The 12,932-nt window shown below is 38.0% G+C and overlaps 1 pseudogene; it reads left to right on the top strand.

Annotated features, from left to right (window-relative positions):
- Window positions 1-5,153: 5,153 nt before the first annotated feature.
- LOC110300714 (medium-chain specific acyl-CoA dehydrogenase, mitochondrial pseudogene) lies at window positions 5,154-6,462 on the top strand (annotated as a pseudogene).
- The last annotated feature ends 6,470 nt before the right edge of the window (window positions 6,463-12,932 follow it).

The following is a 12,932-nucleotide window of genomic DNA, read 5'->3' as shown; positions in this document are numbered from 1 at the left end:
GGTTGACCAAATTATAGCAAAAACTCAAGTGCCAGCCATGAAAGGTGACAATAGTTAAAGTACAGCAATTAAGGAAGGAATGGGATCCTGTAACTTGGGATGGAGACATATGTAAGGACCCTACTGAAGGAGCTCAGATTAACAAGGGTTTATTTCACATGAGGAAATAGTTTCTCCACCTTTGGAAGAAGATGTACTCTCAACCCCAACCCCTGAAATACTGCATTTTCTACCTGTGACTGAGGCAATTAATCCTTCAATATCAACTAAACCAGAAGAGATTTTCTCTGAAGAAACTTCCAGGAAAGGTGATTCAGATGTCTCTCAAGGCTCATCAATATTTGCCTCTGCCACTATTTAGTGACTCAAAAGCAGGATTGTATCCCTGAAGGAACTGCAGAAAGGAGCGCCACCATCAAGGGGTGGTGGTCCCCATCACATCCCACTTTATCAATTCTGTCTGGTCAGTGCAAAAACCAGATGAACCATGAAGAATGGTAGTTACAAATGGAGCAACACTGGAGTGGGCACTAGCTATTGGTTCACAATGAACACCTTTTTTTCCCCCCACAGCTTTTTATAGCCTACTGGCCTGGAACATAAGGCTCTTCAACATATCCAGGTTTATATGCAGGCTTCTTGACATTTGGGCCATGTGATCCAGAAGAAAGGATGGTACTGAAAGTGTCATTGGGGATAGGGAGATTGTTTGGAGCATCAGACAGAGACTTTTGTGATTTTGGAGCAAAGCTCTACCATAATCTTGAGAAAACTATTCTTTTGTTGACAGAAAATTCTTGGCCTGTTATTGAGCTTTTCCTTAGAGGAAACTGAAGTTTTGACATTGGACCTACAAGTTATCATGTGACTGTGCTGTCCATAATAAAGTGAGCATTATCTGATTCCCCAAGTCATAAAGTAGGACATGCATAGCAATAACCCATTATCAATGGGAAATATACATGAGCAAGTTCTGAAAACACATATACGTTTCATGGAGAAGTCTCCTAAGTACCTAGGGTTGCTACTCCCATTTTAATGCTGTCTGTTGCTAAGTGTGAAGCTCCTGAGATGAGCACTATGATTGGCTGACTGAGGAAGATAAGTCAAGGGCCTGGTTGACTCTTGGTACTGCCCATTATTCAGGCACCAAACAGAAATAGACAGTGGCAGGATTTCAAACTCTTTCTGGAGCAACCCTGAAATATGCAGGTAAAGAGGAATCTTCACAATGGACAGGATTTGGGCAGTAATATGGTCAAACAATTTGTGTGGAAGGAGAAATGGGTAAATGTATGATTTTTCATGGATTCATGGTCTGTAGCCATGGATTGGATAGATTTTCGTAGACTTTGAAGAAGCACTATTGGAAAATTGGTGAGAAAGAAATCCAGGTAAGAAGTACGTACACAGATCACTCCAATTGGTTGAAGTATGTGAATATTCTTATGTCCCATGTATATGCTCACCAGAGGGTTACATCAGCAGAGAAGGAGTTAAATAATTAGGATAACATGTCCCATTCTGTGCACAGTAAACATATTTCCCAGCCATTCATGTAACTGCACAGCGGGCCCATGAACAAAGTTGGTATGGTGGAAGAGATGATGATTATATATGGGCTAAGCAAAATGGGCATCCACTCACCAAGGCTGACATGGCTTCAGTAGCTTGCTGAGTACCAGATCTGAGAACAGCAGAGACTACCACTAAGGACCCAGATATGTCACAATTTGTCAGGGAGATTAGATAGTGACCTAGTGGCATGTTGACTATATTGGACCACTTTCTCTGTGGAAGGGACAATGCTTCATCCTTACTGGAGGAGATACTTTCTCTAGTTTTGGACTTGTCTTTCCTGCATATGATGCTTCTGCTGAAACCATCATCTGGGAACTTACAGAATATCGTATCCACCGTCATGATATTCCACTGAGTATTGCTTCTGACAGCAACTCATTTCCCAATCAGAGAAGACAGACACTGGGACTAGGATTATGGAATCCATTGATGACACAATGTACCCCACCACCCTGAATCAGCTGGCCTCATAAAAACATTGCAGCAGCCTGGAGGGCTTAGGAAGTGCTCTCCAGAGGCATATTATACTTTGAATCAACATTCAATATATGATATGGTTTCTCACATAGCCAGGAATGAAGGGTGAGAAAGGAATTCATCTCACCCTACTGACTCTAGGAAATTTTTGATTTCTGTTTCAATGACCTTAATTTCTACTGCTTAGAAGTTTTCCTTCCCGAGTAGGGAGAACTTCTTTCAGGAAACACAGAAATATTCCACTGAATGGGCAGCTCAGAAATCACCCTATCCATGTTGGGGTTCTGATGCCTTTAAGCCAACAGGCTAAGAAAGCAGTAACAGTGTTAGGGGAGTAATTGGTTCATATTACCAAGGGGAAATTAGATTGCTTCTCTGCCACATAGGTAAGAAAGATTATGTCTGGAGTGCAGGAGATCCTTTAGGGCATCTCTTGGTGCTAACATGTTCTAGTAAACTACAGGAGACCCTTCAGGAATAAAGTCATAGGTTACTCCTCCAGAAAAAGAGACAAAACCTACTGAAATGCTTCCTGATGGTAAAGGAAATACAGAATAAGTAGTAAGGGAGGGTGGTAATAAATACCAGCCAAGGCTACCTAACCAGTAGCAGAAATAGTATTTTCATATTTTATTAAGAATGTATTTGTACAGATAATTTCTTTATTTCTTTGACTTCTTTATTATGCAATGTATCCTCAATTAAAAGAATATTAGTGGTTATTTTATTTAAGTATGAGATACTAAAAGAATATTTTTCAAGGGACATTACCACCTATTCCAAGACTTATAGTCCATTTGAAGTTGTATAAGGTATAATTATATCATGTTAAACATAATTATGACCTGGTTAAATGTATATTTGTGATTGTATGTGAGATAGTTATAATGTATTAAGTATAAAGTGACTTCATTGTTGTTTTTATTTGGAAATTAAGATTCACATAAGTGTCAACTGGTTCCAAAACCAGGTAACAGAGTCAGAGACAGCCCCTGTTACAAGTCCTTCCCAAAGACCAAGCTACACAGCTATAACGTAAGTGCAGAGGGCCAAAGTCAGTCATATGCAGGCTCTATCGTTGGCAGTTCAGCCTCAGCGAAGTGCTCTGTGCCCAGTTGATTCTGTGACCCCTCTGGTTCCTACAATCCTTGCTTCCCCTCCACATTTATTCTGGATATTTTGAGATGAAAAGATACACCTTTAACATGTACCACACTATCTGTTGGCAGCTTGTATAAAGTGCATGGAAAAAAGCTGCTCCTTGCCTGCTTTCTCTCACTCTAGTTGGCAAGTTTACACCTTTGCTGACACTGGAGACTTCTTTAGGATTCCACAGTGTAATAAAGACCAGACAAGGCATTTGATATTACAAACTGAGCTACTACTGGATTCTTGAACCTTCTGTATGTAGACAGTCACTGTTGGACTAGATGAATTATGTATGCATATATATGTGCATATATACATGAACCACACACACACACGTGTGTGTGTTTATACACATATATATATGTATGTATATATATATATATGCATATAGATTCATTTTATCATGTTCCTCTAAAGAACCCTGACTAATACACAATCTAATGAAGTACTTGTCATACAAACTGATATTATGGAGGCCCAAATATGAAGTATAAATGATATGGAAGAACATGGACTGCCATTTGGACAGCTGTTGTATAGATTTGATTCTCCGAATAGATAACAAAATCATTACATGATTAGAAGAAGAGAATAAATAAGCAAAAGTCTTGAGATGTGAGATATTCTAAAATACCAATAACTCATGTGTATGTTAACCTGACAAAAGCATGTCTTCTAGAGATTAGAAGAATTGACTGAAGGAGAAAAGAGGTCATTTTATCAAGGAGCTTTTAGATTGAGAGACTTTAATCCATCTTTTAAGTAATGTATTTTCAGTCATTTTTCTTTTATCTTATTTATTAATTTAATAATAAATATCTGAGAGGAGATCAAAGGAAATAACAATAGTTCATGTTGTGTGTGTGTGCATTTCCCTTTAGACTCCTCTGACCAACAGTTCAATTCCAAAACAGTTTTCTCATAACTGATATTGAGCTTTTAGATAGTCTATGCCTCTGAAGGGAACATTATCAACTCAAATGGTGTAACTTCATTTAAATATGCATATGACAGTGTTGGCCTTTCCCAGGGAAGTCTATAGAATATGTTGTCCATAGTATATAAATAAAATAATAATAAATGAAAAAAGAGGCCACTAATTTGAAAGAAAGTGAGAAGAGGTGTATGGAAAGGTTTGGATAAATGAAAGGGAAAGGAGAAATGTAATTAAATTGAAAAATTTTAAGAAATTATACAGACACATACATGCATATATACTTTATATATACATTTATTTGTTATATATACATTTATATAATTTTAGAAAAATAGAAAAATAATGTGATTACCCTTGTCATTTTCAAATATTCACTGTGTTATTTATACTTCTTCACCATTAAAGAAAAAGATAACAGGTCTCAAATATCCTTGCTCCTTGCTTTGACCATGTTGAGGCAATGGGATGGGAACAGTTTATTGGCTGATGTAATAAAATTAACTGAATTTTAGAGATACATATAGATCAATATATACTGAGAAGAAAGAGTTGTGGTAAGTTAGTCAATGCTGATATGTGGGATCAATCTATGGTATTAAGCTACTTTTATGTTTCTTGCAGCTAACAAAAGAGAAATAATATGAATACAGATGGTGGAATTTAAAGTGAACAGTGAACATGCTGACTACTTTACAGTGTATTTGTAAGTACATTGATAATGCATTTTAAATTGATGTGGCTACATACTTTTAATGGAATAGGTATTATTTTGACGTGAAGTTTAACATTTATAAGTACCAAAATTATGTGAGTGTTCTGCTTATTAAATACAATCCATAATGAAACACCAATAGTATATTTTCCATAAATAAAAATGACAACATTTATATGAAACACTGGAAAGCTAAGACCATATTAAAACAAAAAGTTGCTGAACATAAACTTTCCTAGCATTAAAATATTTTTACTTGATAAAAATTACAGTAGCCGGCTTGCTTCCCAGAGGTGGTCGGAGGCAGCAGATCGAGGAGCCATCATGGCAGCAGCGTTCCGCAGAGGCTGCAGGGTCCTGAGAAGTGTTTCTCATTTTGAGTGTCGAACACAACACAGGAAAGCGGCTCTGAAGCAGGAGCCCGGATTAGGGTTTAGTTTTGAGTTGACCGAACAGCAGAAAGAGTTTCAAGCAACTGCCCGGAAGTTTGCCAGAGAGGAGATTATCCCTGTCGCCCCGGAATATGACAAAAGCGGGGAGAACCCATTCCCTCTCATCAAAAGAGCCTGGGAACTTGGCTTGATCAAAGCACACATTCCAGAAAGTTGCGGTGGTCTTGGTCTGGGAATGTCCGATGCTTGTTTAATTACCGAAGAGTTGGCGTATGGGTGTACAGGGGTGCCAACTGCTATTGAAGCAAACTCTTTGGGACAAATGCCTGTGATTCTTGCTGGAAATGATCAACAAAAAAAGAATTATTTGGGGAGGATGACGGAGCAGCCGATGATGTGTGCCTACTGTGTGACAGAGCCCTCCATGGGCTCTGATGTGGCGGGCATTAAGACCAAAGCCGAGAAGGGTGATGAATATGCTATCAATGGCCAGAAGATGTGGATAACCAACGAGGGGGTGGGGGAGGCCAACTGGTATTTCTTGTTGGCGCGTTCTAACCCAGATCCTAAAGTACCCGCTAGTAAAGCCTTTACCGGATTCATTGTAGAAGCCGACACCCTGGGAATACATATTGGAAAAAAGGAACTAAATATGGGCCAGCGATGCTCTGACACCAGAGGAATTGCATTCGAAGATGTCAGAGTGCCTAAGGAAAATGTGTTAATCGGTGAAGGAGCGGGTTTCAAGACCGCAATGGGTGCTTTTGACAGAGCCAGACCTACAGTCGCAGCTGGCACTGTCAGGCTAGCCCAGAGAGCTCTGGACAAAGCCAAAAAGTATGCCCTGGAAGACATTTGGAAAGCTGCTGGTGGAGCACCAAGGAGTTTCATTTTTGCTCGCAGAAATGGCGATGAAAGTTGAACTCGCTAAGCTCAGTTACCAGAGAGCAGCAGCCTGGGAGGTTGACTCTGGCCACCGGAACACTTACTATGCCTCGATTGCAAAGGCCTTTGCTGGAGATATTGCCAATCAGCTAGCTACTGATGCTGTGCAGATTTTCGGGGGCTATGGATTCAACACAGAGTACCCCGTGGAGAAGCTGATGAGAGACGCCAAGATCTATCAGATTTATGAAGGTACTACACAAATTCAGAGGCTTATTATAGTTCGTGAGCACATTGAAAAGTATAAAAATTAACAGAAATTACTATTGAACAATGCATCACCCTCATGTAACTAAGCTCCAAGCACTGTTGTTGCTTCAGGGGAAAAGAGCTTTACTGTTTTCCCAAGGAAATGAGATAAAAGACAAGTGTGTGGATCTGTACAGTGGATTCCCATGGCAGAGGTACCTCTCTTGAGTTCTATGTTGACCCTTTCTAGATAGGGTTGGCTTTTGGACAATGATTGGACCTTAGCCCCGAATTGTGTTAGTTTGCTCTTTGATCACTTAAAATGGCAAAACACCATGGACTTTTAATGTTCATTCAAGTGACAGGAAAGGTAGCTTGTCAAGGAAGAACTCATGATTCTAACATAAACACTGAAAAATGTGGTAGACTGGACCCGTCAGACTGTGACATAGGAGAATTTCTGTGCTAAACTGTTAAAATTATAATTTTGATTATATTTGCTTTATATTTGTTTTGCACAAAAGAGTAAAAAGTTTATATTCATATTCTCCCATTATAAAACTAAAAATTTTCTGGGAATATTAATACTGAACCAGAATTTTATTTGTCTTGTTTAAAATAATTCAATAAAGCTAACCTTAACTTAAATAAAAAATTACAGTAACCAAAACTGCTGTGGAGACAGAATTGAATAAGAGGATTGTAGAAATTAGCTCTAAGAAAACAGTGCCATAAAATACACCAAATGGTGAAAGATAGTATCTTCAATGGATAATATTCAGATGGCTGAAATACCTTCTAGGAACACAACATAAAACTGGGCCCTCATCTTATCATTTATAGTAGTTTGAATGAGAATGGCCTCAGTGGTTATTGATTTGAATGCTTGGTCATCAGAGAGTTGCACTATAAAGGATTAGAAGGTGTGACCCCAGGCCCAAGGTCTCTCTTCCTGCTCCTTGTGAATCCCGATGTACAATTGTTAGCTACTTCTTCAGTACAACGTCTGCCTGCATGCTTCCATGCTCCTCACCATGATGATAAGGGCCTAAATCTCAGAAACTGTAAATGAGATCCAGACTAATGTTTTATTTATGTATTTATTATTTAATCTTTTGACAATCCACATTTTATCACACTCCCATTCTACCCTCTTACTGTTCCATATCCCATACCTCCTCCCCAGCCCCAGAGATGTCCCCACCTCTCCCCACAGACCCACCCCCCAGACCTCCCCACTCCCTGGGGTGTCAAGTCTCTTGAGGGTTAGGTGCATCTTCTCAAGAGTTACAACTATGATCATGGTGTCTTTTCACAGCAATAGAACAGTGACTGTGATATTATCTTACATAAATACAGAGTCAAATTATGTGTGTGTGCATACACATGCACACAAGTGCATACACACACACACATGTACACAGAGAGAGAAAGAGAGAGATGCACAAATTGCACAGTATTGCACACCCACAATAAAGAAGCAAGAAAAAATATTACAAAATTTAACTTATATTTGTGAAATCAGATTTCATGTTCTTACTCAGATAAACTTGAGTTATTGTGTCTCTTTCTAAATGCATAGGACCATTTAAGAATATTATTGAAGATATGAGGAGACTAGCAGGGACTACATAATTCAGCTCTATTTCTTTGGTAAAGTGGGTGCTCATTATTCTTTGCTATCTGAAGAACACTGAACAGGGGCAGAGATCTCTTGAGAAATCTTTACCAACTAATGGATAGATTTAGTGGAAACTTCACCAGGAATATTTAAATCTGCACCCGATTGAATTCATTTTACTATATCAGAATTTCCCCAGAGCTGTATGTCAAAATGTCCTTTAAGTTATGGGGATGAACTTCAAATGTTAACTGTTGAAAATAATATTCTGTTAAAATAAGAGTTAAATTAGTTTGAGGGAGCTTCGAAAAGTACTTTAATGAGAGAGAGAGAGAGAGAGAGAGAGAGAGAGAGAGAGAGAGAGAGAGAGAGAGATTTTCATGCTCCCAAGCATGGATATAGCAGTCACAAAAGAATTTTATGGTGAACTTAGACACTTCTATCATCCTTTCTAAACTTATTAGGTGCCTTTTGTAATAAATTTTTATATTATGAATAATAGTAATGTTATGTACTGAACTAGGTAATTGTTATTATAATCTATGTTTAGTTAAGCATATGATATATTTAGTATGTTTATAATGATAATAATTTGTTACTTGTCCAGTCATTACCTAAGATAAATATGGATGTAAATTATACTATTATATCAGTTTTAATAGAAGAAAAACAAGGGACAAAGATGTATATATAAATAGTACTTATAAATCATACATATCTATTATTTCTATAGAGTAATTACACAAATAATGTTCTAGTACTGTTATTTTTCATTATAATTACTTGAATGATATTATATGATTAAAATGAAATAATGCTTATAATGAATCATGGCTACTCTGCCCACATTGTGCATTAATCCAGAAGCAAGTTGCTAAATCCTTTCCTCTATGTTCGTCATCCACAGAACCTGAGGAATGGTCACATCCGCAAAAGCAATGCTCCCTTGTCTGCAATCCAGTCACATTTTTTGAGTGTCCTGCAGTCTGCCCACAATGAAAATCCTGAACTGGGTGGTGATAGTACTAAAAGCTATTAGTAAAACATTTTCTTATTTCTCTTTATACATAGCCAAGAAAACATTTATTGACCAATAAAACCACAGTATCACACGGTGGTTTACAGCATAGTAAGAACACTGTGTATTTGCATAACAGTTTAGTCATTTATAAGGCTCTTCCAAATCAGGTGAGTTGTTAGAATCTCACAATAACCCTATACAACTATTTTCATCTTATAGATGAAGACATAAAGATCACGTGGATGTAAAAGATGTCCAAAATGAAGAAACAATGTAAAGCTTAATTTAGCATTGACCTTGTCTTGCGCAGGTGTTTTCCATCATGTACAATAGAATATCACCCACTCATGATGACAGAAAAATTAGAGAATTATAAATATTTATAACAATCAAAAAATACAAGACTCTTCACAACAAAATGAAATTACTTGGGCTCACTCTAAAATCAACACAGTACAAGGCTTTCCTCCCAATCTAAGCAAAGTTCTCACACAGAAGAACACTCTTGGCTATTTATTTTCTAGTCAGCTCACTCTATGACTATCCAGGTGTTCATCTACTCTGATAACACCCAGTAACATGCTCTTCTTTTGTAACACTCAGCTCAAGTGTCTACTTGTATAATGCTTGTACCACTGTGAGAATTTCTGGCATCATGAATTGCAATCATCACACCTCCCTGTTCTTCGCATCCTGTAATATGAGGTTGTTGGCACCTAGTGCTGTGTGTGTACTCAAGAGAGGCTCTCAAAGGTTGTGCATGGTCCCCCCTGCTTGTGACATCTTTATGAGATCCTTATATCCAGCCAGACTCAAGAGTCAGGGAAGAAGGACAAAGGTCAAAGGAGTAGATTCAAAATCAGCTGACCTTTGCTCTGAATTGGGATTACCACTCATCCTTTGCTCTTAAACAAAGGGAAAACCATGGGTTTTGTTTGTTTGGTTTTTTTTTTTTTTTTTTTTTGGTTTTTTGTTTGTTTGTTAGTTTTGTTTTTCCTGGAAATTAGTCAAAGGTTCCTAGCATATAGAGGGAGAAGTGATTCAAGAAAAAAGACTACATTGACAAGCAGATCAGCTTTGTGACACTAAGTTACCTTATTTCTATTACCTCCTTTCTGCTTGCTGGTAGCCTCAGTAACCAATACCACCTAATCACAGGAAAATAAACAATCTTACAGTCATAAGTGGGGTACATACAAAAAGATGCCACATCATACCACTGGGGCAGTAGCTGAGAGCTAGCTAACATCTGATCCATAATTTCAAGCTGAGAGAGGGGCACTTGTGAGCTTTTGAAACATCAAAGCCCACTTTCAATGGCAATTCTCCTCCAACTGCACTTACTCCAACAACATCACATCTCCTATTTTTTTCCCCAATCGTGGCCATAGTGAACCTTTCTCACTCACAGCATTGAATTGGTCAAAGGCTTGCTGCCATTTTTAAGATTTGATAATTGTCAACCAAATAAACCAATTAAAAATGGGGTAAAGAGCTAAACAGAGAGTTCTCAAGCAGGAGAATATCTAATGGCCAAGAAACACTTAAAGAAATGCTCAAGTTCCTTAGCCATCAGGGAAATACAAATCAAAATGAATCTAAAACTCCATCTTACATCTGTCAGAATGGATGAGATCAAAATCTCAAGTGACAGTATATAGAACAAGGATAACACTCCCTCATTGCTTGTAGGAGTGTAAACTTGTACACCTTCTAAGGTAATCAATTTGGTGGCTTCTCAGAAAAACTGGGAATAGTTTTATCTGAAGACATAGCTATACTATTCCTGGGTACATACCAAAAAGATGCCACAACATACCACATGAACACTTGTTCAACTATATTCATAGCAGCTTTATTCTTAAGAGTCAGAAACTGGAAACAACCTAAATATCCTTCAACCAAAGAATAGACAGATAAAGAAACTGTGATATATTTACACAATGCAATAGTACTTAGATATTAAAAACAAAGATATCATGAAATTTATAGGTAAATGGATGGAACTAGAAAATATCATCCTGAGTGTCCCAGGCCCAGAAAGACATGCATGGTATATGTACTCACTTTTAAGTGGATATTAGCCATAAAGTACAGGATAACAATGCTACCATCCAAAAATCCAAAGGAGCCAAATAACAAGGAAAGCCCAAGTGAGGATGCTTGAATCCCACTCAGAAGAAAAAATAAAGTAGACATCAGAGGTGGATGAAATTGTTTTTCAATGTCTGATGTATAAGTTTCAAATGTTGCACATAAATACTTAATATTTTTATTAAAACATCTAAGGCTAAATACTGGAAGTAACTTAGGAGCCACTTTGACAAATAGTTTTTCTGTGTCTGAAAAAAGAATATAGTTGGAGTATGCTTTATTAAAACTCTAAGGCATGTTATTTTTAAGTATCACATCTCTTTTTCCTCTGCTCATACATAATGTACAATTACTTTGCAGTTGTTTGAAAGAGACATGTTCCCATTTAGGTGGTGTATTTAAACACTTGCTCCCCTATGAGTTGTATTGTTTGGGGATATTATGAAACCTTCAAAAAGTTCACCCTTTCTATAAGAAGTACATCAGTGGGGGTAGACTTTGAAAGTGTATGGCCTGGGGTTCCTGCCTGTTCATGTTTTGCCTCCAATGTGTGGCTGACATATAATATTCTAGCTACTTTCTCAACTTATGATTATAATTTGTGATCATGAACATCTATTCCTTTGGAACCATTAAACAAAATAAGCTTCCTTTTTAAAATTGCTTCAGATCACTGTGTTTTACTACAGAAATAGATTGGCAAAGTAGGACGTATCTGAAGAAACAGAAAACAGACCTGGGTTAAATGCAGATCTTTAGTGTTCTGAACACTGTATAATTTGGAGGAGAGGATCTAAACCTTCAAAATTCATGTTTAGCATCAAAATTCTTTAAGAGATTTATGAAGTATAGGCTTAGATTTTTCTAAACCTAATTTTATTTAGGGTTCTTGAATGCTTAAACCCACTGACTAAAGGTTGAGGAGAAAGAACGTTTATAGGAGAAGAACTAGAAGTTTAGAAGTAGTTGTTTGGGAAAATTACTCTCTTCATTGTCAAGAGACCAGCAGTCTAGTTCAATAGCAAACACCAAACACAAAGCACCAGCTTGATCCAGCAGAAGTTAGAGGACTCCCCTGAATTGTCATGAGTCAGCAGAAGTAGCCAGAATTAGTCTGAATACCATGAGAAGTTCTTTGGCACATTTCTCTCTACACCGTGAAGACCAGAGAAGACTAGCAAAGAACAGTGAAGTGTTGCACAGTGTAGCAATGCAAGAGCATTATTTGACTGTCTGTAGGGCTTTACTTATATTTATTCCAAACATCACATACACTCTCAAATGTCTGCTTCAGCAAAATATCCTCTGACATGTCTGGTTGGTCTGTCTGTCACTTGCTGACGCCTTGCCCACCTGCCCCAGAGACCCGTTCCACGCAGACAAAGGGACACACAGGGTCTGCAGCAGAAGGACACTTCATACTCATTAAAGAATAATCTGCAAAGAAGAACCCTCAATTCTGAACATTGATGCTCCAAAAGCAAGGGCACTCACATTCATAAAAGAAACTTTTCTAAAGCTAAAAGCACACATTGTGCCTCATACAATTGTTGGTAGATTCAACACCCCACTCTTGACCCGTCCAGCAGGTCCAGTTATTCGAGGGTCTCGAGGGGACCTTCTCCTAATAACCAAATGGGGGGTAGAGAGAGACGAGGGTCTTTTGCAAATAACGACACGGAACCGTTCTGGATTGCATCAAAGCCCCAAATGTATTAGCCAGGCCCACGAGGTTTAAATGCACAAGCAAAAGGGGAAGTGCCTTTCAGCAGGAGGGATGGGGCAGAGTAAATGCACCTGAGCAGGAGGGATGG

The sequence above is a fragment of the Mus caroli genome, unplaced genomic scaffold (genome assembly GCF_978045245.1).
Source record: "Mus caroli unplaced genomic scaffold, Mus_caroli_1 scaffold_10, whole genome shotgun sequence".
Classification (NCBI taxonomy): Eukaryota; Metazoa; Chordata; class Mammalia; order Rodentia; family Muridae; genus Mus; species Mus caroli.
The sequence above is the reverse complement of the archived record's forward strand: the minus strand, read 5'-3'. Positions and strand labels throughout refer to the sequence as shown.